This window comes from Vicugna pacos, chromosome 32 (assembly GCF_048564905.1).
Source record: "Vicugna pacos chromosome 32, VicPac4, whole genome shotgun sequence".
NCBI lineage: Eukaryota > Metazoa > Chordata > Mammalia > Artiodactyla > Camelidae > Vicugna > Vicugna pacos.
The window spans coordinates 4,704,539-4,730,294 of NC_133018.1; the positions used below are offsets into that span (position 1 = coordinate 4,704,539).

The 25,756-nt window shown below is 49.8% G+C and overlaps 1 long non-coding RNA gene across 2 annotated transcripts; it reads left to right on the forward strand.

Annotated features, from left to right (window-relative positions):
• Positions 1 to 9: 9 nt before the first annotated feature.
• Positions 10 to 13,634, forward strand: LOC107034928 (uncharacterized). 2 transcript variants are annotated; one of them, XR_012066431.1, is made up of 3 exons: positions 97 to 223; positions 2,100 to 2,354; positions 12,347 to 13,634. It is a non-coding gene; the product is annotated as an uncharacterized lncRNA (long non-coding RNA). The 2 variants fall into 2 exon arrangements; XR_012066430.1 differs by lacking the exon at positions 2,100 to 2,354 and having other exon boundaries at positions 10 to 223.
• Positions 13,635 to 25,756: the final 12,122 nt, after the last annotated feature.

Below are 25,756 nucleotides of genomic sequence, written 5' to 3' on the forward strand. Positions count from 1 at the left end.
TGGCGCGAGCCAATCCTCAGGAGGGTACCGCCCACCCTCGTGCCCCATTGGGGAAATTCAATTTGGCAGCCACGCCCCTAGTGGAGGTCCCGCCCCTCGCAGGCCTAGGTTGTAGGGGATTGCAGTCTTGGGGCCACTGCTGGCGCAGCCTTGACTGGTCGCGTGGGCGTCTCTAGGAGGACGTAGATTTGCGCCAAAGTCGAGGAGGGCGTCCAAAGCCGGGGTAAGTGGCCCGGGATCGTACTATTCGCGGAGCCTTCAGGCCAGCCCCTCTCCGCCCTCCTCTTTGTTCGTGAGACCTTGTCCCCTCCCTCGACTCCGCCCCCTCCTCGCTTCAGTGCCCCGGCTTGGCCGATGCCCCCAGGCTGCTTTCGGGATACCTAGTCCGGGCCACCTCCGAGCAGGGAATAAGTGACCGGGAGCCCCTTGACCCTACCAACGTTGGAGCACCTCAGGGGTCACTTTCAGATGGAGCAGGATCAATCGCACAGCACACTTTCCCCAGGCTGCACACCTTTGCGCAGACATTGATCTTATCTGTGAATGGTTCTCCCTCGACCTCTTGCAGCCCTGGAGTTTTATTTTGTTTTTGTTTTTATTTTTTAATGGAAGTACTAGGGATTGAACCCAGGACCTCAGGCATGCTAAGCATGTGCTCTACCACTGAGCTATACCCTCCCTCTCCCCGCTCTGGAGTTTTAAATAGGAAATACGGAGTTCAGAATCTCATTCGCCAAATGGAGGAAATTGAGGCCCAGAGAGAGAGCCAACACGTCCAGGACAACACTGGGAGTCAGCTAGGGGCCCAAGAGCTGAGACTCACTGGGGAAAGCCACCCATCCCCTGTGCTAGAGGTCAGGAAGCCTCCCACAGGTCTCTATGGAGACAAAAGGGCATTGGAGCTTGGGAGGTGGGGTCTGAAGTCCTGTCCGTTAAAAAAATATCAACTCATTTATTTTGTGCTTGCCATGTGCCCGGCGTATAATCCCTACAGTGACCATTTGAGCTCAGGATTACTGTCCCATTTTACAGTTGAGGACAACTGATAGTGGACCTGCGATTCATACCAGCACCTTTTGAATTTAGAATCTGTGCTTTTAACCACTATGATGTGGGGTTATGGGGAAGTGGTTTCAGCCAGTTGCCCCAGCAGAGCCCCTTGGCCCCGCTGACCAGATCCTCTGTGACCACTTTCCACCCCACCTCACCCCTATCTAGAGAGAGGGCCAGTATCCACTCCGAGACTCTGTTGAAGATGTCATATTTTATTTCGATATCCCTGAGAAGTGGTCCCATTTTACTCGTGGGAAAACCACGGGGCAGAGAGGGAAGAAACTTAAGATCACACAAGAGAAGGAGCAAACAGAGCCCAATTTGGGGGCTATAGTTGGAGGTCCTCTTTCCTGGGCAGGCCTGAACTAGGCCCTCTCTACTTGACCTAGATGCAATCCTATTTTCCAGAATGAGGGTCAGTGACCTCCAAGGCCCACTCGGTTCTATTCAACCCTCGTGCCCCATTGGAACAGCCCCTTGGAGCGGAACACATATAGACCACCTGAGTGGCGGCTGTCAGCTCCAATGAATGGCCTGCTTCATGCTAGCTTCGCACCACCTGCCCCCCCAAGCAAGGAGGAACCGCACAGGTGAATCTCTGTGTATGGACTTAAAGTGCCTACCTGCGCTCACTAGTTCTGGGTAGTACTGAAGATAAGCATGGGTCCTGCCCCTCAGTCAAGCCCCCAGGGCTGGGGTCCTTCTCCAGACCTAATTGCCTTCCCTTCCTATCTGAAAGGGGCAGAGCGGGATGCTGGTGAAACAAAGATCAAAGGGCAGCCCTGTGCAGTACTGGAGAAGCCTGCAGCCACAGCACAGGGAGGAGCAAACATCCTGTCAGGAGGCTCCTGGTGTCTACTGAGCAGCTGTTGCATGTCTGACACAGAATTTGCTCTGTTGCAAATTGATCACTGTGTAAGATGTGTTACCCGGATTCTACAGAGGAGGAAGCTGGAGCTCAGGGAGGAGAAGGCACCTTGGATAGTAGTGGCATTCAGACTTGAGTGGAATCACGCCCCGTACCAAAGCCCCTTTCCTTCACCTAGCTGCATCTAGAATGGAGGAAATCCTGGAAGACTTCTTAGAGGAGGTGAAATGCACACTGATCCTTGAGGAAGGGTGCCAAGAAATCCATCCCGCAGAGAAGAGGAGGAAAGACAAGAAAAGATAATTGTGGCAGAGGAACAGTGTTAATAAAGGCCAGGAGGTTTGTAAGTGGGAAAAGGCGGAGAGCTGGGCTGTGGATGGAGCAGGAAATGGAGATGGGGGTCCTCCCATCTGTCAAAGGCCCTGAATGACAGGTGAGCAGGGTGAATATATCTTGTGGGCACCGGGGAGGCCTGGGCTTCAGTCTGTCCATCTATAAAATGAGGGGCTTGAACTGGCTTACTTCAGGCTCTCCCAGGGCAAGAGGCTATAACAGAAAGGGTCCAGATTCTTCCAGGTCCAACCCTGGACTGGCAGACTGGGGAGTGGCTGGAACAGCTCAGGGGCCAAGGGTAATATTTTGCTCCAGTCTCTGAGCCTGAGAATAAATATTTTACCAAGCTGGCAGTGCCAGATCCCTGAAACTCCCTGGCTACCCCTCCCCCCAGCCAGTATCCTGCAGAGAAAGCCCAGGCCTGGGATCAGGAGGCAAGAGGAACGATGAATCTTAGGCCTGGCTCCAGTCCAGGCAAAGTTTGGGTCACCTTGGAGCCTCAGTTTCCAAATCTGCACAATGGGGGAGTTGTGGTCTGAGCTTTCCGAGCCCTCTGCCCCCAGACTAGACAGCATAAAATTCCAAGAGTTTTGTGGGAGACCCCACAAGTGGCTGTGAGGCCAGCCAAGGCCAAGACCTTGGGCCTATGAGGGAGTTCAGGGGCTGCTGGGCACTGGGAGGAATGGAGGGATCAGGGATGGGTTGGAGTTGGGCCTGCTTTTGGGGTCTCAGAGCCTAGTGAGAGCAGGGGAGGGATGCGATTTGGGCTCTAAAAGTTGTAGGAAAAAAGCCCTCTCTTGCTTTTTGGTGTGGGTGGGGGCTGGGAAAAGACACCTGGAGAAAGGCGCAGTGTGAGCAAAGGCAGGCAGATAGGACTTGAGGACTTTCCTGGGGAAAGTCACGTGGGCGAGGCTGGAGCATGGGGACCTGGAGGAGGAGAACTAGTTCTTGCTGGGATTGGTTGGATTCCATGGCTGCGACCCTCTTCCTCATGGGCAGACCTAGAGGCCCCCAGGGTCCTGGCCAGCAGTGCCAGAAGTGGGGCTGGGGCCCTGTTTGGCAAACCAGTTTGGCAAGACTATCTCTTCCATGATGTCATCCAGCTGCTGTGTTCTCTGAGGACAGTGCCAGACAAACTTCCGGCCTTGGAGGAGAAGGGGGCCCGGCCCTAGGTGCTGAGGGATGGGAAAGGCGTGACTCTTCAATGTAGGAAACTTGGAAGCAAGTGGGCCCTGGGAAGGAGGTGGGGCCCTGAGATGCCCACTGGGCTGTACTGAACCCCTGGAGGACCAGCCTCTAGAGGGGCTGGCCTGGACTTCTTGGGACTTCCAATAGTTCCCTGATGCCTGGTGTAATCTAGGCTTATGGCAGGGGTCCCAGATAGTTGCTGCCCAGTGGGTTGGAACTTGGCTCCAGATCACCCATAAACTACATGAGTGGCAGTTTTGTTACTATCATGAACCTCACAGCTTGAACCTTGTGAAGCAGAACCGTCATTATACAGACGCGGAGGCAGGCTTAGCAAGGCCAAGCCACACTAGCCCCTCACACAGGATTAGAACCCAGATCCCTTGATCTTAACTGCACTACCCTGCCACCTGCCATTTGGGGTCTCTGCCCACATGGGGCCTTGTCATATTCTTAACTACTGGTGACCACAGCAGCTGGATCGTGACATCATAGAGTCCCAGATGCCTACCCTGTGGTCCAAATAGGTAGTCTGAGTTCCAGAGAGGGCAAGGAACAGGCTTCAGGTCACACAGCAACTTGGAGGTGGAGCCACGCTCTACCCCAGATCCCCAGCCCCCCAAATCCCTTGTTTCCCCCTCAGGGTCTGGCACATCCAGGCATGAAATAGCAATAACCAGCACATATTGAGTCCCTACTATGTGTCATTCACTCATTTAATCATCACCATAGCCATGGGAGGTCGGTGCTAAGATTAGATCCATTTTACAGATAAAGAAATGGAGGCTCATGGAGGGGAAGTCACTTGTCCAAGTTGACATAGTATGTTGGTGATAGGGCTGGGATTTGAACCCAGTTGTGCAGACCCTTTCCCCTTGCTGGACCCAATAGGCCTCATTGGAGGCATGAAGACCTCTATACAGGAGGGTGGGTGGCCCCTCTGCAGGCTCTGGAGGCAGGCAGTGTCCAATTCATAGTTTCCATGCAGGCCTGGTCTCCCCGGGGTGGGCAGAAACGTGCTGAGGCTGCAGAAGTGCTCTGAACCTTCCCTGAGGAGGCGGCCTGAGGAGGCGGCCATGGTGGGAGGGAGTTTTTGGGGCAGACCTCAGAGCCAAGTGCAGACGTGGCGGCTGGACCTGCTGCAGGCGAGGGAGGGTAGGCGGGGTGGGGCCCAAACCCGACCCGGCCTCCCAGCAGTGTTCCCAGCCCTCGGGCAGCCAGGCCCGGCTCTGCCTGCCCTTCTAGCTCCCCATCTGGATTTGAGATGCTGAGCCTAATAATAGCCGAATGGTAGCAAAGGCAATGCCCTGAGCTGCAGCCGGCGGTGGGGCTGGGACCCCCATCATCTCACGCTGGCCCTGGAACAGGTTCCAGAATTTTAAAAATAATAGCAAGGGCTCATGCAGCATGTACCTGCACAAGGCATCGTGCTAAGGCCCACAGTAACTCGTTTATTCCTCATGACCACTCTGTGAGATAAGGCTTCTATTAGCTCTATTTGTCTTAACCAAGTAAATAAAACCATTCACACTACAAGAGGTAGGAGGAAGGGACAGAATTTGCACAAAACATAAAAAATTTGTTGACCCAGGCAAGATAAAATCAGAAAGACCATCCCGTCTGCCCGGAGGCCTCATGTTTATGAAGCAGGTCCCATGTCCCAGGCTCTAAGCTAAGCTCCTGAATGCTCACCCTAACCCTGTAAGGGGACATGGAACCTGCTTCATAAATACTTACTTAAGAGAAGGAAATTTTCCTCTGATTGGATATTAGTTACTCAACTAACCTTCTAAGAAAGCACAAATCCCCCAAACACCACCGGCTGTTCTGCTGACAGAAGTCTAGAATGCTCCTATTATTGCTTCCTTTAGACTAAAGCTTGGCTCTGTAAAGTGCATCCCCTTCCCAACCCACCCCTAGGATTGTCCCATCACTGGGAAGGGAACAGGGCAAGAGGGTCTGGAGCTAATAGGCTCCAGCTGGGGAAGGGCCAGAGCCAAATCAGACCCTGCTGTGTGTGTGGTCTGTACATTGTGAACATTTCCGCCCACCCAGAAGGAAAGGTCCAAGGTGGGTGAGAGGTGGCTTCCCCTCCTTTTACCCCATTAACCTATCTCTGAGCCTCCCTTTGAAGCCAGACAGACAAGTTCATGAGGATCTGCTGATACTCGGTAGGACTCATGGCACTCACAGTCTGGAGGTGGAGATGGACTCAGCAAACAGAGCCCCATGTAATGTCATTAGATTAGGGTCAGCTCTGTGCAGGTGGAGCCACATGGCACTATGGGAGTTTGCCCTGGGGCCTACTTTAAATTATGTTTAAAGTTTTGTTTTGAATAGATAATCCTGGGAGGTCAAGGAAGGTATCTGTCAGGAGGTAATTATGCTCAGGTCCAGAAGATAAGAAGAAATTTCCTGAACAAAGAGTTGGTCTTGGGATGAGGGATAGTGTTCTGGTAGCAGGAACAGGCTGTGCAAATGTCCTAAGGCAGGAACAACCTCCAGGAACTGATGGAGGACCAATGCAACTGGAGTTTGAAGGGTTAGGGAGGAGCGAGGTGTAAATGAGGAGGGAAAGGAGAGGGGAGCAGGGCCAGTCCCTGTGGGCAGGACTGGCTACATAATTTGTGGCGCCTGGTGCAAAATGAAGATATGAGTCCCCTTGCTCAAAAATTATTAAGAATTTCAAGATGGTGACAGTAGAGCATTAAGCCAAGCATGGGGCCCTGTGCAACTGCACAGGTCATACACCCAGGAAGTTGGTCCTGCCCTTGGACCATAGTAAGAAGAAAGGACTTTGCTGTGATGGCTGCAGGGAGCCACTGAAGGCTTTTGAGTGAGGGGTGATAAAATCTGATTTGCATAAACCCAGGTGCTGTCTCACTATACCACACCTGGATAGTCTGTCACCCTCTCCTCTCTGCACAGGTGGTCTGATTCATTTTCCTAAAATATTTTACTCAGAACATTACTCTCCTGCTCAAGAATCTGCCGTGGCTCTCACCCCCTAATCAGATACAGCCCAAACTCTACCCAGACACTCAAGACCCTTCATAATTTGTCCTCATTTGATTTAGTTAACCTGCTATCAACATAGGCTGTGCGCAGGATTCCAGAGCTGATGAACTAACCCAAGGGTGCGCATCAACTAGAGAATGGCAAACCAGGACGCGAACCCAGGTCTCCTGCGGTAGGCAACCCTTGCCCTGGAGGAGGGTGTAGCCTCACAATGTGCTTTGTATCCTCCAACCTAGTACAGAGACTTGCACAGTAGGTGCTCAGTATGTGCCTGTGGCAGTGAGTTCCTCCTGGGGCACATCTTTGCCAGGGCAGGTATTTCAGAATCCAGGATGTAGTTAGTGTCCTTCCTATCTCCTCTCCATCACCTCTGCCTAAGCATTCGCCAAAGCCCCACCGCACCCTTGAGTGCCGGAGGGCGGGGTGGGTCTTGCCCATAGACATGTGTTTGGCCTGCACAGCTTTTAAAAAGCTTTTTCAATTCATCGTTAATATTTAAAAATCAAAAAATTTCACATGGCAGTACGCAGTTTTGTTCCTCTGCAGAGTCCTGGGTCTGAATTCCCCAGGGGCAGACGCTTCCTAAGTGGACCCACCGAGGAGTTCCACCCTTAAGTCCCCCATAGGACTGTGAAATTTGAAACTTTGAAGAAAAAGCTCCCTAGTTACCACCAAAGACTCTGACTGCTGGATTTGAAACTTTGAAGAAAAAGCTCTCTAGTTACCACTAAAGATCCTGACTGCAGGATCCTGAAGTCTGACCTATCCGATGCATAACGCCATCTTCTGGGGGCGGGACCACGTGGAATAAGGCCCGCCCCCAGTCTCCTCTAGAGGGTAGGAGGAATGCTTTGCTTCAATTCTTACAACCAACTCCAACTTGATGGCTGACTCCTGAATCCCTGGGGGGCTGAATGGATGTAATGAGGGTTCCTCAGACCACGCTGGTCCCTCCTTCCCAGCCTTTGACGTTGCCCATGCTCTCTGCTTGGAAGGCTCTTCCTCCACATTTTAATTCTGACTGGCTCCTGATTACCATTCAGGTCTCAACCCAAATGTTACCTCCTTAGAAAGGCCTTCCCAGCGCATCTGTCTGAAGCTCCAGGCATTACTCTGTACTGTGTTTTCCTTTTTTATTCTTATTTTTTTTTAATCATAGCACTTATTATCTGAAATTGATTTGTTGCTGTTTGGCTGCCGAAAGATGTGAGCTCTGTGAAGGCAAGGACAGGGTTTGTCTTGCTCATCTCTGAATTCCCAGGACCTAGAAGGTAACCTGGCACCACAGAAGAGGTTCAGCACAATTTGTGGAAAAGTGAACCACTGGACTCAGAAAACACCTTTCCCTGGAGGATGCCCATGACTCAGTGTCGCAAGTTTGGGTGGGAGCCGGTTGGCAATTAGAGAGCAATTAGTTACCAGCTAATTGATGCACAAGACAGCTGTGGGGCTGGGAGGCAATCAAGGGACTGAAGCCCAGAAAGGAGACTTAGGTCTCTTTCTGGGAAAATGCTGAGAGAAGGCAATGAGAAATCCCCAGGATAACATTTGAAAACCTCTTGTGTTCTTGCAAGAGATTTATACCATCTGAAGTGCCACCAAAGGAACTTGGTTCCCTTTACGAAGCTAGTGGATCTGGCCAGGCTCTGGTGATGGGACTGGCCTGTAAAGGAAGGGATGGGACAGATGGAGGAAGTGTCACCCTTTCCTACTTGGGGGGTAAAATACTTTGGGGTATTAGGAAAGGTTATCATGTTTGCAAATACCAGAAACCTCACAGATTAATCTGAGTTAAAAGGGGGCGTTACTGGAAGGCCATCAGAAGTGGTATCAAGATTATAAAACTTTCAAAGGGAGCATATAGCTCAGTGGTAGAGTGCATGCTTAGCACGCATGAGGTCCTGGGTTTAATCCCCAGTACCTCCATTAAAAAAAAAAAGACTATAAAAAATTCAAGGTAGAAAGGGGGTGCTCTCAAACTCATTCCGTTGACTCAAAATCATGTTCTAGTTTCCAGACCCTTCTGATCAGCCTGTTGTTTAGAGCTTTGCTTTCAAAGTGTGGTCTGTGGACCAGCAGCTTTGGCATCTCCTAGGAGCCTGTTGGAAATGCAGGGTCTCAGGCCCAACCCCAGGCCTACTGAATCAGGGTCTGTGTTTTAACAAGACTATCAGGGGATTCATGTGCACATTATAGTTGGGTTCATGGCCACAAAAATCAACTGGTTGATGGGGGGACTGTGTCTCTTAAACCTGAGGGTCCCTAGGAGAGCTGCTGCCTTGGTGGTCTCCAAGGGATGGATGCTCCCAAGGGTCCACTGGGGAGAGGGTGGTGAAATTGGCAAATAGTCTTGAGCCATTGAGAATTTACCAATTCTTGGGTGCTAGCTAGGTAGGAGTCCAGCCTACAGCAACCTGCTCCTCAGGTAGGAGATGGGCCTGGGAAAGCCAGGCCTGTGTCCTGCCAAGGAGGAAACTGCTTGGGACCCTGGATCGAATGCCTTGTATGTTGCTGGATCTCTGCTTGGGGGGCTTTATTTTGAAGGGCTCATCTGCTTGGCTGAAGGAAGGCAGAGCGTGGCCTGGGCTGATGTTGGAGCTAAGACCTTCATTCTGCCTGCTGAGGTCTGGGCAAGCAGTTCCTAAAAAGCTTCCCTCAGGGCACAGGATGGGAACAGCCACATTGACCTGGCTCTGCAGGAGTTCCAGGGTACCTTCACCTTTTATCATATTTGATTTTCATAACGATCTTGTATAAAGGACCAAAAAAAAAAAATCAAGCACAGAAGGTTCCTGCCTTTAAAAAGGAGTGTTGCTACTTACCTTATACCTCCCTCTTGGTTCGTTAAACTCTTGTTCCAAAGTAAAAGTGCTGTTGGGTTAGGAGGCTGGGTCATTGGTGAGCTGATCCTCTCACATTGTGAAGTTGTTCCTTCAAAGGGTGCACATGTCAGATCTCTCAGTAAGATACAGGTATCCGCCCAGACTTATTCAATACTCTGGAACTCAAGAGTTTTCCCTTGTAGAGCCAAACCATTATTGGAGGGAGGCAATTCCTACTTCTCCCCGTTACTTCTGCCATGGGAGAGAGGATCTTCCCCCTGCCACCCAAGGGTCCCGGGCATCACTCGGCACCTCGAGGCAGTTCCCAAAATTGCCCAGAGAGAGGCTCCTGAAGGAAACTGTCAGTCTCTACAGGGCTCGCCTTGTGTCTCCAAAACTTATTAAATGACATCATAAGTTAGGCTTGGCAAATAGGATGAGGGAGTCTGGCCAGTGAGGAGAGACAGAAGCCTTGCAGGCATGGATGCAGGCAGGACGGAAATGGAGACTGCCAATAGGCGGAGGTGAGGACAGAGCTGAGCGCCTTGGAAAAAGAATGAACCACTCCAGTTAGCTTTACAGAACACTTTCACAAACATGATCCTCCTCTATCCTCAGCAGCCCTGAGTGGTACCTAAGGTCCAGCAAGGTCATCGAGCTACACATAACCAAGCCATGTGTCTTAGACCAGTGCTTGGTATATAGTGGGTGAAAAGTTGACGCTTGTTGAATAAAAGTAGAAAGTGTGCATTGCATAGCACTTTAAAAAGAACCTAAAGAATGAGAAATTTACATTTTTGCATTCTCTTAAGTATGTCCCCACAAGATAATTACTAATTACAAAAGGACCCTTTACAATAGAGAAACTTGGCAACCACCTCCTTAAACCAAGTGATTGATGTTAACATCACTAGTAGTAAATCATGTTGACAGGATGTAGCCCCTGTGTGATGCCCTAAGAAGGGCACAGCATCACTTCTGTGCTATTCTTGCCAAAAATGCATCATTTCGGCATGATTATGAGAAAACCATCATGCATTCAAATTGAGGGATATTCTGTAAAGTGGGATCCTGGATTAGATTACAAGGAAAATTGGCAAAATTCAAATAAGTTCTGTAGATTAGTTAATAGTACTGTATTAGTGTTAATTTCTTGGCTCTAATAATTACCAAAGTTAGGCAAGATGTTAATATTTGCGGAAGCTAGGTGAGTTCTCATAGGAGCTGCCATGTTGTTACAGAACCCACCCCAAGCCACAGCTGATTGGTCCAGGGGTGGACTTCTGACTTGGGCCAATCAGCCACCGTCTCTGTTCCTACTGCCACCACCACTGCCACTGGAATTGAGATGGTAACTGGTCTGCCTCTGGTTGCTAGGGCCATGAGATGTGAGATACAGAAGCTATTAGCCATCTGCCACATGGAGGAAACCTGTCTGCAACCAGAAGACAGGTAACACAGCAAGAAGGGGGGAGAGAGAGCGAGCGAGAGCGCTGATTCTGTTTGTTCTTGAAGTTTTCTGTCCTTGCCAGCAATGGTTGGTTGGTTGGCCCTGCTGTCCACTACATAACTCCCAGAATCCAATCTCCCAATAACATCCCCTTCCAATAAATTTTTGTTTAATAAGGTAGCCAGGATAGTTTTGTGTGTCTCTCAACCAAAAGATACTCAATGAATATCACTACTCTGAGTTATTTGCGTAAATGTTTTATCTCTCCCACTCATCTGGGAATTGCCAAATGCCCATCTTAGACACAGTCTCCCTGGCCTGCGGCTAGTGAGAAAACTAGGACAATGACTTATAAAGATAATTTTTAAACACTGCTAAATTCTGAGATTAGTCCTTATTAAATTTTATGGTGACAGAAAGTAATGCTTTATTTTTCCCTTTTCTTTAATGCTCTTTGACAGATAACAAAATGTTGGCAACTCTGTGCCCCATGTGGGGAGAAAACTTTACCAGGATGTGAAATCCCAGCTTCTGGGGAACGCTGTCCACGTGTTGATTGCTCTGGGGCAAGGCCCTTGCCTGGCTCTCTTGCCACAGTTCCTGGCCCGGGGCAGGGAAGGAGATGCCTCCAAAATGACTGAGATGAGCTAATGGGTTTAGAGAGCGGTTCTGGTCTCCTGCCTGTCACGAGGAGATGATCTGATTTAAAACTACTACAGGTTGTTCATTCATTCTTTTATGATTTTTTTCAAAGGAAACCTAATTTATGTATTTGCAAGATGCCCCCACTCATCCTGATTTTTCCTTTCAAGCGGACCTCGGATTCATTTTCTCTTTTATCCTCTCTTTTATCTTAATTGTCTAGGATGGCTTGGCTGGGAGGAAAAGTGAGGGCTCCCCCCACAGAATGCGGTCCACTCACTGTGGTGGGGAGAGAGGACTGGAACGGGAGTCAGCTAGCACTGTCGTCCAAGTCTGGTTTCCCCTTGTGCTGCTTGCAAGGGCTCAGGCAACTTGTTCCATTTCTCTGAGCCTCAGCGTCCCCATCTGTGAAATGGGGATGATATCTAGCTGACCTTCTTATAACCTTCTAACAGGGCTGTTATAAGGGGCTGAATAGGGCTTTGGCAGCAATTTGGGAATCAGAAGTGGAGGGTGCAGGTGTCGGGTGTTTGCAGGAGCTGTTGGGGGGCACTGGATGGGGAAATGGGAACGTAGGAAAGTGCTGGGGAGTGGCTGAGTGCTTCCAGCTCTTCCTAGCTCTGTCTGTTCCTGGCATGTGACCTCACCTCTCTGTGCCTCAATTTCTTCATTTGGAAATCCGGGTCCCACAGTCAGGAAGTAAGTCCTCCTGATCCTGCACACTAGGCATTAAAGTTTGCCTTGAGCAGGTCAGAGACAGAGAGGCACTCCAGGTGGAGGGGGCTGCGTGAGCTGAGGCTTGGAGCTGAGAAACGCTGGTCTCACGCGTTTTGTTTCAGGGGGACAATAATAATACTTCTCTATCGTGATAAGAATTAAGCAAGATAATGCAGGGAGAGCGCTTAGCACAGACTGGCAGGCAGCAAATTCAGTTATGGTGTTGGTCCTTACTGGTCTTGCTCTGTTTTACAGATAAAGAAAACCAAGCCTCTGAGAGGTGACGCGGTCGGCCCGGTCCCACAGCCATCGGAGGTCCAGCAGAATTTGAACCCACGTCTTCTTGACTCTCGAGGCCAGGCTCTGAACAACCGCGTTAGTCACCCCATGGGGAGGCCTCTGCTCTCGACCCCAGCTGCCAGCCTGACTCAGCAACTGTGGGTGGCCTCGCTCCTGTGCCTGGGCAGCACAGCCAGCAAGAAGTCTCCCACTTCCTTGAAAACCAAATATGGGCAGACCAGGCCCTTGGAGGCCTGACCCCCAGGCTGGGCCTGCTCCCGCCTGCTCCTCTGTGCCATGGGGCCCTACTCCCTGCACAACCGCCTGGCTCTGCCCCAGAGGACTCTGGGAGAGCATCCATCCAGATCCCCCTCCTCATAGGATCTTGTTGAACAGGTTACTGAAAGGGCATGTGAGACCAGTGTCTCATCCATGTCTCAGGAATTCCTAACTCCAAGCCTTTGTGGTGCTGTCCCTTCCCCCTGGAGCACCTCTCCCTCTCTACCCAGCTCTTATGCCTTCTTTGGTGTCCAATGAGAATTCTCAGGAAGGGTTACTTCCTGACTGTGTGACCTGGAGTAAATCTCTCACCCTGTCCATCCATCCGTCTGTGTAACTGTCCATCCATCCATCTATGTAACCATCCATCTATCGATCCTTCCATCCGGTGGGCACTTACCTGTGCCAGGCATTTTATATATAGTCTCTCCTTCCAGACTGGACGCTCCCTTGAAGATTGTAGACCAGGTGTAGAAGGTAATTGTTCCACTACTATCCATGGGCCAAGTCTCGTCCTTACTACAGTCCTGGTGAGGCTCTCATCCTATCACCCCTTTCCATAGCTGGGAAGACTGATACTCAGACAGGGGAAGTCCAAGGGACACAGCACAGATGAGTGGAGCCGAGACTTGAAACCTGATCTGTTGGACTCTGGAGGCCAAGTTCCTAACCACTAGGCAGTACTCCCTAACTCCTAATGGAGGGAGGGGACCATTGCAGTAAGGGTCAGGTCCTGGGGGAGGGCTGGGGCCACTTCGCCTTCTGTTCTTGGTTTCCAAGTAGTCCCCTCAACCTTTCGACTTCTGAGGCAGCTGTACCTCACTGACCTTCCCTTCTCCAGTCCCTCTGTGACCAGAGCTGGTCTGACACTTGCCAGCGTGGCTGGGAAAGGATTATTTTTTTCCTTTACCCCCACACTCCACCGGACTGAGACTTTGAGAATACCTGTCCCATCTCAGAGCCTATAAAGTCCTTTTCAAGGTCACCAGTGTCCTCGCTTTAGTCAGGGGGAGTCAGGGCAGGGAGGCGCTTCCTCCTGGTTCAGATAGGGGTACCAGAGCCCCAGCACTGGTCGCTGGCTACATCGGGGGTGGCCCAGCTGGAATCTCTGGCTTCAGCGAATGGAGCACGGAGCATGGAATCATTTGCTAGGTCTTCCCTGAAGCCATGGTATAAGATACTTAGAGTCCGACAGATTCCAACTCTTCCTCTCACCAGCTGTGCAGCCTTGTAGGAGTCATTTCGCCTCTCTGAACCTCAGACTCCTCTTCTGAAATGTGGGGACAATGCTTGTACCCACTTGAGAGATGTTGGGAGGATGAAATGAACTAATACTCGTGAAGTACTTAGAACATAGTGAAGTATTGAAACAGTGGGTGCTTGGACAATGAGGTCTTCATTATTCTAACGTGGTGCCTAAGGTAGGACATCAGATCAGGAGGGTCATCCAGGCCAGGGTGACAGTGTCTAACTTTCCTTTATTACCACAATGTACCAGGCATGTACATTGGGGCAATATCCCTGTAATTCAGTGCCATTTTACAGATGGGGTAACTGAGGCTCAGAGAGGGAAATGGACTTGCCCTAACTCCCTGCCCAGCAAGGGGAAGAGCCTGGGCTTGTTCTCAAGTCTGTGTCTACAACTTTAGCTCTGATCCACCATGCTGGATTCTCCAGCTCCACTGTGCTAAGGCCCAGAGAGGGACAGGGAGTTACTCGGGCTCCACAGCAGTTGAGGTTGTGTCCAAACACACTGGGAAGGCCTTTTCCATCCTGGCAGCTCCACGTGGGTCTGGGTAATTCTCCAGTCCTAGGATTAAAGCTGATGCATTCACAGTCTTTGGAGGGGTCTGGGGATCTAGTTCACAGTCTCAGGCTGGCCTTAAATCCCACCTTCCCTAGGTAACGCATGATGACCCTCTCCTCCCCCACCCCCAGCTTTCTGCACAGGCCCCCTTTAAAAAAAGTCAGCTGAACTTTCAGCCAAAGAAAACTCATTGATGCCCTCAAACCAGCCATCCAGGGAGAAGGCTGCCCTGGAATGTCGGAGGGGGGTCACCAGGCTGTTTATGAGCAGGCCAGCAGAGAAATGCAAGCAGCTACCTTTCTTGGAGAAAGCCTGAAGTCCCTCTGCAGGAAAGGATCCAGGGTGGGCCAGCTTAGAGTCTCTAGCCTCAGTCTCCCTGTAATCACCACTGTGGCATTTATGGGGTATAAAGAACTTCAGCTGTTGATTCAACGACTTTCAGTTGGATGCCTGCTCTGTGCCAGGCACTGTGCTGGCTGCTTGGGAAGCAGCAGAGACAGAGCTAAGCCCTGTCGTCCGGGGCTGATTTTCCAGCAGAAGGCAGTCTCTCAGTAAGTCTCCCAAAGAGCCAGAGGCCAGTCCCTAGGCCCACAACCCCAGATCAATACTCCTGGGGCTGGATGGGTTTCAGAATTCAGAACTTAGGGGCATTTTGAAAGGTGATCTGTTGGGGTCTGCACCCACCCAGTCAAACATACGGGTGGGTATTGCTGTAGTGAGAAGTGTGAGTATTGACTCTAAGTCAGATAAGTACAAGTTCTGCACAGCCTCAGTCCATTCAGGTCAGATTTTGCCTCCAAATGAGTGTTTTTTTGAATATACAGAAAAGCCTTGGTTGTCCAGGCATTCTGGACTATAGAGTTGAAAGTGGGGACTGGGGACCTGATTCCTCTCCCCACTGTACAGATGAGAAAACTGAGACTCAGGGCAGAGGAATCATATACCCAAGGCCCTGGAGCCGGTAACTGGTGGGTGAGATGCAGGTCTCGGTGACTCCAAATTCAGAGTTTGCCACACCACGGACCCTGCCTGGGAGAGAAGCAGGGGCTGAGGACAGAAGGCCCCTTGGCCAAGCCTTGGCAGCCCAGCAGCCGGTTCTGCCAGGAAGGAGTTAAGCACCACCTGGGCGTCCGCCAGGCCTCGGCACCGCGTCTCCTTGCAGGGCCTGCCTGTCTGGGGCCTGTTTACCAGGCCACGCTTGCATCACTGGCTTCGACATGCAGTGCAAACACACTCACATTCTTGGGTCATGAGAAATACCCAGTTGCGGTGACATCAGGCCCAGAGAGGAGGTTTTTGCCAGCCTCCTTCCTGCCCACAGTCCAGGCTTTTTAATTAGCACCCTTAACTGGAACTCTTGTCTTGTAAAAACCAACTGGAGAAACTCATGGGTTGGGGTGATGGGGGTTGGAGTGTGTGTGCGTGTGTGTACGCATTTGAAGGGATAAAAATAGCCCATCTGAGACTCCTTTTGGGGTATTTGTGAGTATTAATGCACCACTGTTTATATTAAATCTATGTCACACTGGACATTTTCATCTGCATTTGGCTTGGAAACGGGACCAGAGAAACCACCCATGTCTTTTTGTTCCCTCCAGTTTTTCCTTTTGGGAGGGAGACACGTAGGCCAAGTGAAAGGGCTGTTGGAGACTATTTAGACCAGCCTTTCATTACATAGCCAAGAAAAGGGAGGCCCAGAGAGGGGAGGGCCTTCCCTGAGGTCACACAGCAAAGGTCTGTGTTCTCACCCAACTTCCATGCATTTTGCAGCACTGCCCTTGGCTCCCACTTTGGCTTTGGGAGTTGGCTTTTCAGGATGTTGGAGAGAGATGCTTCTGGCTAGAATTTCCTGGCTCTTTGAGATCAGAGTGGAAGTGATGGTGGCAGTGGTGGTGGGGGTGGTGGTGGTGGGAACAGAGAAGAGCGATTGGGACCACAGGAGAACTTAACCTCACACACCCACCTCCCCAAAAAACCTCTGCTAGGCTTTAAAATGTCTGTTCCTCCTCCAGACAACCGCAGTCTCCTTTTGCTCCCTCTTCCCAAGAAGTCCTATCCCTCACTGGCCTCCTTCCATTAATTAAGGAAAATCAATTTTTTTTTTGGATGGAGGTACTGGAGGTTGAACCCAGGCCCTCGTGCATGCTAAGCATGCACTCTACCACTGAGCTACACCCTCCCCCTGCCGTGACAATTGAAGACTTACTTCCCAGCAAGGAGTGCTAGGTTTTTAGCAAATGAAAATAGAAGACACCCAGTTCAGTCTGACTTTCGCATAAACAACAAATAACGTTTCACATAAATATGTCCTAGGCAACGTTGAGACAGACAGTTACCTGGCAGCCCTATTCCCCTTCACCTTGATGTCATTACTGTGGCAGACCCTCTCGACTGTCTTCCCATCACCCTTTCTTCTCCTTCCTCATTAACTGATCTCTGATTTTGTTTGGGGTGGCAGTGTTCCAGGTGATGAATTGTGATCAGTTTAAGCTCCTCATGACAATCCTATTCTCCTTTGCTTTCCTAGATTTGCTTGCAGTCGGGGATGATCTGGTGGCTGCAAATTTTTTGACACCCTCCTTTTCAAAAGATAGAAACTCACCCACTCCACTTGAATGTAGGCTGGACTTACTCATTTCAAAGAGTGACTTCCAAGGCTAGGTCATAAAAACCGTTGTTGCTTCTGCCCTACTCTCTTAGATTACTCATTCTGGGGGAAGTTAGCTGCCATGTTGTGAGGACACTCAATAGCTCTGTGGAGAGGCCCACATGGGAGGAACTAAGTCCTCCCATCAACATTCAGCACCAACACGCTAGGGATGTAGGTGAGCCACCTTGGAAGTGGCTGCAGCCCTAGTCAAGCCTTTGCATGACTATGGTGTGGGCCAATATTTTGACAGAAGCATGAGCCAGAGGGATCCTCACATTAATTATGTTTTTTATTTTCTATATTTTATGATACTTTGACATCTTGGGGAACCTTGGTGTCTGGGAAGAGCCTGCCCTTCCCAGAGCTAGTTAATTCTTAGAGACAGTAAAGAACTTGTCTATGAGCCCATCTTTCACATATAAACCGACCAATCCTGAGTCCATACCCCCAACCACCTCCTTATCTAACTCTCACATACCAAGCCAATATGTCCTCTGCCATAACCCAGGGCCAGGTACTGGACAACTTGGGACAGCTCCTATGCCGCAAAGCCCACTGGAATTATTCAAACTAGCCAGTCCTAAGCTGTTTCCCCTGCCCTGCCCTGCCCTTAGAAACCCTCATAAAGGCTGTGCTCTTGGCCTTGTCTCTTTCCTTTCTGCCTCCTGACTGATGCTGGTGCTTTCTCCTGTGGCCCTGCGTGGCACATCATGCCTCTTCTTTCTAGGGAAACTGTAAGTAACATTAAACATTTCTTTCAGTGGCACTGACTTCCCCACGTTGTCACACAGTCACCTTTATATATTGAGACTGGCACAGATTACCCCTGAGAGATCCTGATCTAGATCCACTTAACTAAGCCATTCCTGGAGACCTGACTCCCAGAAACTTTTAGAGATAGTAGATGGTTATTGCAGCAGCCTGGTTTGGACTAATTTGTTTTATGGCAATAGATAATAAATACAGATGGTCACGTGACTTAGTTCTGTGCTAATGAGACGTAAGAGAAAGTATGCTGGGGTGCTTGTAGGAAGCTTTCCTGATAAAAGGATCAAAACGGAGAGTAGAGCCCAGGGGTATCACCCTCTTTGGACAAAGATGATGCTTACAGAAGTGACAGCTATTTGGGGACCATGAGGTGCTGAAATATAAGGAGAGAGGAGAGAAAAATTAGGAAGAACCTGTGTCTTTTATGACATCATTAAGCTGGTAGAACAACTCTGTGATCTCCTGCATCCAGATTTATAGACAATCAAATGTCCTTGTAGTTTGAGCCACTGTGCACTGCAACTTGCAGCTTAATGCACCCCTAACTGATAGAATAAGCATGACAGTAGCATCTCACTTAACTGGAGTAACTTATGCAATGAGTTATTTAGAATCGGCAATGAAGCTAAAAGGGCAACTGAGCACCAAAAGTCACACCATAGTGTCCATACTAAGCACCTCACTCTTAGGTAAGCGTTCCTGGCCTTCACTCATACATAGCCTTTCTACTTTTACTTTACATACCATCCTAACAAGCTTTTCTAGGAGGACATCTTCCTGGGCCATGGCTTGGAAATCAAATTCAATTCAATAACTAATTATCTATTATGTGCAAAGCACTGTGGGAGGCTCTGCTAGGCACTAGGTATGCACAGATGAGTTTTGAGCAGGAGAGCAACATGATTCGATTGGCCAGGTAACTTGGGCTGCAATGTAGAGATTGGAGAAAGCCTGGAAAAATAAAAAGAGAAAACTTTTTAGTGAGTGTCAATTTATTAAGAAAATACATATCTAAAATTATTTCCCATGGAAAATTCCATCTACAGGACAAACCACTCTAACTTTTCTTAATTGTTGCTAATCCTGGTTTCCAAAATACTTGTCTGCTTTGACTTCCTGAAAGCCCTAAAAGCTTTCAGAAGTGATGAGTGTGACCCATCTGGATCTGAGTTCTGAGGAGATACAGAATGCAGCAGCTCTAAGATATCCCGAAGCCCGATTATTCCACCTCTACACTTCATAGATGGGAATTTAAGGCCCAGGGAGGGGAAGGAACAGCTCAGAGTGTCCCAGTAATCCAAGTGGCAGTGTGAGGACTTGAACCCAGGTCTCTATACTTTCCCTTTCTCCAGGCAGTGAGGAAGGCAACGCTAGTTCCCTCAAACCACTCAAACATTTCCTCTCATAAGGAGCAGAACTTTGACCCAGTGCTGCAAGCTCCCCCGGGCTCAGGAAGCTCTGCCTGTCCAGAATTTCCTGTGTGTGGGAAAGAAATAGAATGAGCAGATAAATCCTCAGAGGCTTCTTTTCAAGGCTTCTCCTTGATGAGTGTACAGCAGCCCTGGCTAAGAAGACCAATCCATTGACATGTGTTCTATGTGTTTCTAAAAGTAATCAAAAAAGGATAACCCTGCACCCAGGAAGGCTGGATATGGTAGGGGAGAAGAACATGGGTCATCATCTCTGCCCTTGAGGAGCAGCCTTGGTTTGGGTCCTCCCAGAAGCAGACTCAAAGACAAGTATTTAAGTGCAAATAACCTATTTTGGAGGTGATCCTAGGGCATCCCTGTAGCGGGTGGAAGGGAAGGGAAGGGAAGGGAAGGGAAGGGAAGGGAAGGGAGCCAGTAGAGGAAGCATTATCAAGGAAGTCACTGTGGTGGGAAACCCTGCTAGGGAACACTCAGAGCCAGTAGTAGAGCAGCCTCCATCATCCCCACCACTGGGCGAGGGAGCTCAGACATCAATCACCAATTCTCCATCTTTGTTGGCTGAGGGCTGGAGAGGGGGCCAACTCCCTCACTTCCAGCTTGCCCTCATGCAGGCCCAAGAGCACTCCTGAGGCCAGAACAATGTCATTCGCTGTAAGCCGCCTTTGGTGAGTGCAGTCCAGGGGATACATGGGTGGTGTCTGCTCCAGACACTGACCACTAACTGGTTTTACATTCACAGGAAAAGGCAGACACAGGTCCAGGAGACACGCCTCTCTCTCCCTGTTGAGGATGTGGAGGGTATGTACAGGGCAATAGTGGGGGCTTTTGCCTGTCTAGGCCCCCATTAACCCCTTTCTTCTCATGTTGGGGGACCACGTTGCGGACTGGGACAAACTCAGCTATTCTGCACGAATACTGGCGTCTTCCTCTTCCGCACACAGCTAGACCGCATTTCCCAGCCTTCCTTGCAGTTAGGAGGGGTCATGTGACTGATTCCAGCCAATGAAAAGCGAGTGGAAGGCACACGCGCGTCTCTTCCAGGCTTAGGTCCCAGAATCCTCCGAGGCACTGTCTTTTTTCTCTTTTCTTTTCCACGTGACCTTGGAGGCCACGTGACAGACAGTGGACCGACTTCAGCGGTCTGTGGAGGAAGACGACATCACGCAAGTTACTACATGACTCACTATTGTTAGTTGGCTCTTAGAAGGAAAAGGTTAATTAAGGTGCTTTGAGTACTTTGCTCGGTATTGCAGGCGGAAACAATATGGGCAAAGGCCCTGAGGTGGGGAGAAGGTACCCAAAGCAAACTAGCGTGACTGGAGGTATCGAGCAAGGGAGAGTGGCATCAGAGGGAGGTGTATAATCCTGATACAAGATTCATGGGTTTGTGGGACGAATTTGGTGGGTATGGCCCAGATGCTGACTTGGCAGCCTCCCTACTCTCTCTGGGGGCAGAGCATCAGTTTAAGAAACCAGATTGTAACCAGGAAGGGCTGAACCTAGAGACTTGGAATTTGGGTGTATGGAGTTAAGTAAGCCCCATGTCTGGAGTCCCCTCTCCCAGAGTCTGGGCCCCCTGCCTGGTCTGCAATGGGGGAGGGGCTTTTCTGTCTTCCAGTCACAGCCCAGCCTCACCTCAGAGGATCGTTTCCAGGTCACCTGGCCTGAATCTGATGAGTCTTGAAATCAGGTCCTAACCCAGGCCCTCCTTCTAGCTGGATTCCTCTCATCCTATCTTGGCAGATGATTCCAATATCAGTGCTATGGGCCAGTCTGGGAACTTCACCATGTTGTTTTGTTAAACCTCAAGTAACTGACTTAATAATGAACTGTTGAGCTGGAGCTGCTTGCTTGACCTCAGGGGCTACCTTTCGCCTGCCCCTCCCCCTCCCCCAGAGCAGTGTCCTCTCAGGAAATGCAGCTGACCCAGCTGCATCCGTGGGAAGGCCTGGCCCCTACACCTCACCCTCCCAGCCCTGCTGAGGCCACAGGAAATGACCCTCTTAGCAGCCACGAGCTGTGATCCAGAGGACAATGACAGAGTGACGGAAGCCCGTTTATCCCAGCTAACTTGTCCTCTTGGGTGCCTGCCAGCTGCTGGAAACAAAACTGAAGATTCAGTGGGAAAATACGTTTTTTAAAAAACTAACAAACAATCCTATGGGCTTTAGCCAACTTCTGAGGCTCTGAGGGGTTTGGATTTCTTTGTGTGTGTGTGTGTGTGTTTAAAACATAAACAAGACTTACAATCAGAGAATATAAGGTTTGGAAGGTCAGCCATCCCACCTAAGCAGCAGGCCTCCTGTGGCATCTGTCTTCGTGTGGCTGGGCCCCACCTCTCCACACTGCTGTTATTCACGTCACTTGGCTCTGGCCACTGTCCCTACCCCATTGCCCCTCACCACCTAGAATCCAGAGAGCTCGTCTTAATCCCAGATCAAGTCAGCCCTTCTAGGGCTCTGCAGGCCAGCCCTGTCTCACTCTTCAGATTTCACCTCTAATGCCACCTCCTCCAAGGGGCTTCTTGGCCCCTTCCTCTCTGAAGCAGCACCTCACCATGGTTCTCTTCATAGCACTCATCACATTTAACCCCATTCAGAATGATCTGGTTTGTTTACGTGTGCCAGGCACAGAGTAGGCACTCAATAAATGTTTGTTGACTGAAAAATGTTTTTCAGTGATTGTTGCATTCAGATCAGAGCTGGCTAAGAGTATCCAGATTTCACTGTATTTTAGCACACATTATTGGCTACAAACTGTGCCAGGGCTGGGAGGCACATCCGTCAGGAATTCTACTCATTCGTTCATTCGTTCATTTGGAGGGGAGAGTCCTGAGTAAACAGTGATTCAGTCTAGGGGTGCAGAGACCCAAGAAAGCTTTACAGAAGAGGGAATTCGAGGTGGACTTTCCATCAAAAGGGAAGCCAGATGGGGTGCGGGAGGACTGTCCAACTGGAAGGAAGTGCCTGAATAGAGATTTGAAAGTGAACGTATTTGGAAGAGGAAGAGGACCACAGAGAACAGAATTTATTTATTCCTGCTTTGGATGCCCAGGGAAGGCAGGGACCTGGTTTTTATCTGGGGCAGCTGCAGGGACACTCCACCTTATTTTCTGAAGCAATAAAGAGATGGATGTGCATAGCTGAGGTGAGACAAAGCTGTCCTATGCCCCTGGAGAACTTGAATGCTGTGCTAAGCCATCTGGATGGAAATAATCACTTTGAGAAGCTTGTTTTAAGAGCCCGATGTCCTTGGCCCCTGAACTCCAGTTCTCTAGTGATGCAGACTATGCCAGGATGCTTCTAGAAAATACAGTTGCTGGGGCCCCATCCTGGAAGAGTCTGATTCTCTGTCAGTGTTGGGGCCTGGTCATTTGCATTTTTACAACCTTTTCACATGTTCTCATCATTCACTGGGTTTGGTGACTAGTGAGGCTCAGAGAGGTAAAGGCATTTGCCCAATGTCAGCCAGTGGCAAAGGGGGCATTCTGAACCAGATGGTTTGGCCCTCTGCATTTCCCCACTTCATCTGCAGCCTCCTCTGGATAAGTTCCCTTCTCCGGTTTTATTTTCCCCTGAGTGCCAGAATCTGGGCCATGGCTGGGTCTGCCCGCCCTGCGTTCCCTTCCTCTCCCCACTCCCAGCCTCAAAGGTCAGGTAACTCCCAGCCTCCCGCGGGCATGTCCATTTATGGCTCTGTTGTTCCAAAATGTGGCCAAATTTATAAACTCCCCCTTCCCGGAGACACAAAACAATTTGTGCAGAGTGCAGTGCGGGGGCAGATCTGGGAGCTTCGACCCAAGCCTGGACGTCAGCCCGGGCCCAAGCGCAATGAGCTCTGGCGTCAGACGGACCCCAGTCCCTCCCCGGGCCTCAGTTTCTCCACCTAAGAGCAAAGGAACTGGACTAGATCATTCCTGAAATCCTTCCTAAGTCTAGACACGTCCAACTTACTGCTTACAAATGCCAATTCCCTAAATCCATGGGCCCAATAACTGTAAAAGGAGGTGCCGGAGGACAGACTGCAGCCTCTAGCCTCGCTCCTCTACATCTCTCCTTTTCTTTTCTTTTTTCTGCTTGACTTTTTTGTATTAAAAAAAAAATCAGCCAAGGAATCTACTTTCACGGTAAAGTAAAACCCCCCTCTCCAGCCCCCCACTCCCACCCTCCTCTCCAGAAGTATCGATTGTCAAAAAGTGTGAGGTGGAGCTTTCAAGATGCGATTCTCTGCATTTCTTTAGACATATTCATGTTCATATGGGAGGGTTCTCAAATTGTATTTTTTTTTTTACGTAAACGGGAATTGGATATTTTGTTCAGCATCTTTCTTTTTTCACCTAATGTCTTATCCCTTTTTTCATATCAGCCTCTTAAGGAACAGCATGAATGAGGGGTGACTTATAAAGTTCACCTGTTGTGAGTGTGGCTTTTAGTGACTTCAGAGAGCTGCACATCCATTACCACAATCCGGTTCAAGAACATTTCCAGCCCCCCAGCAAGTGCCTTTCTGCCCATTTGTGAGTCAGTCCCTGCTCTCACCCACAGCCACAGGTGACTGCTGATCTTTCTGTCTCTGCAGGTCAGCCTTTTCTGGACATTTCATATGAATGGAATGACAGAGTACATTATCTTTTGCACCAACGTCTTTTATTAGCCTGACTCTTTGGAGGCTCATCCGTGCTGTAGAGTGTTTCGTCCTCTTTTTGCTGCTACTCCATTGTAGAGCTGTATTCCATTTTGCTTATCTATTTATCAGCCTGTGGACACCTGGAGTATTTCCAGTCTGGGGCTGTTAGGACTAATATTGTTGTAAATGTTCGCACCTGCATGTTTGTGAGGGAGTGTGTTCTCCTTTCTCTTGGGCAGAAACCTTAATCCTAACCTTTTGAGCTGCTGTGGCAACTCCGGTGTTGTAAGCAGCCCCCTCTCCATGGATACTTAGGTTGTTCCAGGATTTCACCCTCATGAACCTCACTGTCCTGAGCTGCTTCACGCACATGTGCGAGGAGAGAGCAAGCGAGCCAGTCACAGAGCAGGTGCATTTTACATTTGCTGAACTGTTGCCAAATCCTCCTCCATGACAGTCTTGCATTCTCTTCAGAGGAGCAGGCAATGGGGGGAGAGAGAGAATCCACTGTAAAGCTATCACCTGTCCCCCACCCCACCTGTTGAGCTTGAGAGCTTGAGGAAAAAGGCCACTTCTGGGGAAGAGTCCCCAGGGGCAGTCAAGGATGGCTGAGGCCAGGCAGGAGAAGGCAGGGGCCAGCATAAAGACTGGAACCCTTCCTCCCAAGATTCTCCTTTGCAGGGCTGTAGGTAAAGAGCTCTCTGTCATTCGGGGTATGCAAATGGAGGCTGGCCAGCCACATGGCAGGGGCTGTAAAGGGACTCTCAAAAATCTCTTGGGAAACTGGGCTACATGGCTTCTGAGACAGCAGTGTGGCTGAGGGGTTAAGAATGTGTCCTTTGCTGGCAAGTGCCCTTGGTTCAAATCCTAGCTCTGCCATTTCCTAGCTCTGTGATGCTGAGAGAGTGAGCTCAGCACCCGCAGCCTCTGTTTTCTCAGCTGTAAAATGGGGATGAGATTCCATCTCCCAAAGTCTGGGGAAGAAGGGGAGTGTCAGTGACATCATGTGAGTGGGGCCCAAAGTCAGTCCTATGATTAGGACTCTCTTAATCCTGTGATCATGGCTTGTTCTGTCTGGGACCCTAGGAACTGGGCATGAGAGGACTGTGATGTGTGTCCGTTAGCCTCCAGGGAAGGAATACCTTCGACAACTGTCACAGCCTGGGTTCAGACACAGCCTGGGTTCATGTGACCTTGGGCAAGGATTTAATCTGTAACTCAGTGTCCTCATCTGTACAACAGTAACAGTACCAACCTGAGAGGGCCATTGGGCAGGGAGAATAGGTTAATCTTCACGTGATAGTAAACCCCAAAATGACAGTGGCTTCCCCAAGAGTCATTTCTTTCTCTCACGTCAACGGTGAGCAGGTGAGCAGTCCAGGGCTAGTGTGGCAGCTCCATGAAGTAGTTAGGCATCCAGTTCCCAGCTCTTCTAACCTTAATGTGTGGCCATAGTCCTCATGATCAAACAGGGCAGCCAGAAATCCAGCCATCACATCTGTTTTGAGAAAACAGCATGGGGGATGAGGGGACAAGGAGGCAAAGAGCATGAACCAGTCCTTAAGGATTTCACCAACTGTCACTCGACAGGTCCACTTATGTCTCATTGATCAGAACTTTATCAAGTAGCTACACTAGCTGGAAGGGAGAGCGGAACAGATATTAGGTACAGGTAGACAGGGAACAGCTTTGTTTGTTTCCTTCAGCCCCCAGGGAACTGTTATTCTGACTCTTGTCACCATAGATTTATCTTCCCTGTTCTAGAAATTTATTCAAATGTCATCACACAGAACATTCTCTTGTATCTGGTTTATTTCATTCAACAT